This window comes from Brassica oleracea, chromosome C2, assembly GCF_000695525.1.
Source record: "Brassica oleracea var. oleracea cultivar TO1000 chromosome C2, BOL, whole genome shotgun sequence".
NCBI lineage: Eukaryota > Viridiplantae > Streptophyta > Magnoliopsida > Brassicales > Brassicaceae > Brassica > Brassica oleracea.
In genome coordinates, this window is record NC_027749.1 from 6915446 (window position 1) to 6917539 (window position 2094).

Consider the following 2094-nt stretch of genomic DNA (forward strand, 5'->3'; position numbering starts at 1 on the left):
CCTATGAACTCCTTTTGATCTGAATGGAAAAGAGAGTTTGATCGCACGGGCAGCAACTCCTCTCGGCTTGAACTCCTTTGTTGATATTAGATTTTAATTCCCTCGGCTCATGAAACAACACGAGGAGCATTAGATAACATGAACGCCAACAAGATAACATGAATCAACTAAGGTATGATAAACTTATCTTGCACAGGAGTTGAGTTCGGCTAGAAAATCCTTGTTGGAATCGGATTTGGTTTCCAAATCAAAACGGCGCGCACTGTATTTGTGCGTGAGGGCGCGTCGATGGTCAGATCGACAAGCGGTTTGCACTGACAGATTCGTCTCGGCGAGGGCTTCGATTTGATATCTTGATCGTTTTTTGGGTCCTCACGGTTTGAGAGAATGACCTCTTTGAAGTTCCGAGGCAGATTCCTTTGCGCTTAGGGTTTGATGATTTTCAGCTGAGTTGAAGAATATTTCGTGGGGGCTTAGGGTTAGAGGCTATCATGCTGATGAAAATAGGGGGAAAGTCTGTATATTTATTAGACAATAAAGAACCTTTTATACAGAGAATTACATAAATATAAAATTCTAATACAATATGAGTTAAGAAATACAAAGACACAAGAATACGAGTCTTCGAAGATGTAGAAGATGTACGCATCGTGGATATGGAAACTTTTGTTTTGGCCATTTGTACACACATTATACGTAGATGAATTAGTGAGCCTACATACATATTAGTAACTTACACAAATGTGGATATGAGTGGGGGACTGTATCTGCGTGAATCATGTTCATCAAAACACATGTACCTTAGATGATATAAACAGTAGATCTATCAACTGTACATATATGGTTACATACCTATCGATGGGTCATTAGCTCTAAAGTTGATTAGTCGGTCTCGGTCTAAATATACTCCTGATCATGAAATATATATATAGATATATATATCATTTGTGTGAAATAATTTAAACATTTATTCAAACATGCAAGTGTCCATCAAAGTAGTACGATACGAATAATTATGAAGGGTTCTTTTGGCACTTTACTAAATGTAATAATGAAAACAACATTGGCAAGTCAACTCATGATAGTAAATTTTTTGGTTAATGCCATTCAACAAAATGGGCTTTTGTTTTGTTGTCACTTTATAGCCAGACAGTTCCATATAGTTCACTGGTCCGATCGATGCAGTCATCGCTTGTTACATGTTTTCCTCCTTTTATCCGTGTAATACCACCACCTTTTCATAACTTTTTCCTTTTCCTCTTGTTTTATTGAAATTCATGATGAATACCAAATAGTTGATATGCATAATTGTGCAATTTTGACTGAATGATCAAATCAAGCCCAAACTTTAGTTAATGGTTTATTTTTCTGTCAACCCTAGCACAAAGCTTCAGTTAAAAAAAAACTCAACACAAGTGTCTTTTTTTTAACACAAAACTCGGCACAAGTTGTATTTCGAGTTATCCGTAAAAAGTATAAAAAATTAAACCGAATCAAAGTTTGATTGTTTGAACTGGCTATCTACGTGAGTACTCTACAAATGACGGATGAATTACATACCATAATTAATATTCTTCGGGAACGCCTTGTTTGTTACATATCTAAATCGCATGCTTAATTTTGTAGAATACAAATATGAAGTAAGTTATCCGGAGGAAAAAATATTAAAGAGGAAGTTTAGGGAACGGAATGAACACTACAAGAAAACAGCGGTATTCTGACGGACATTCCGACGGAAAATGAAATCCTCGGAATATACCGAGGAATTTCCGAGAAAATTCCGAGGAAATACAAAATTGGGGTTCCTCGGAATTTCCTCGGAATATACCGACGGAATTCCGAGGAAACCTCAGTCCGTCGGAATATTCCGAGGAAATTCCGAGGAACCCCAATTTTGTATTTCCTCGGAATTTTCTCGGAAATTCCTCGGTATATTCCGAGGATTTCATTTTCCGTCGGAATGTCCGTCAGAATACCGCTGTTTTCTTGTAGTGTTCATTCCGTTCCCTAAACTTCCTCTTTAATATTTTTTCCTCCGGATAACTTACTTCATATTTGTATTCTACAAAATTAAGCATGCGATTTAGATATGTA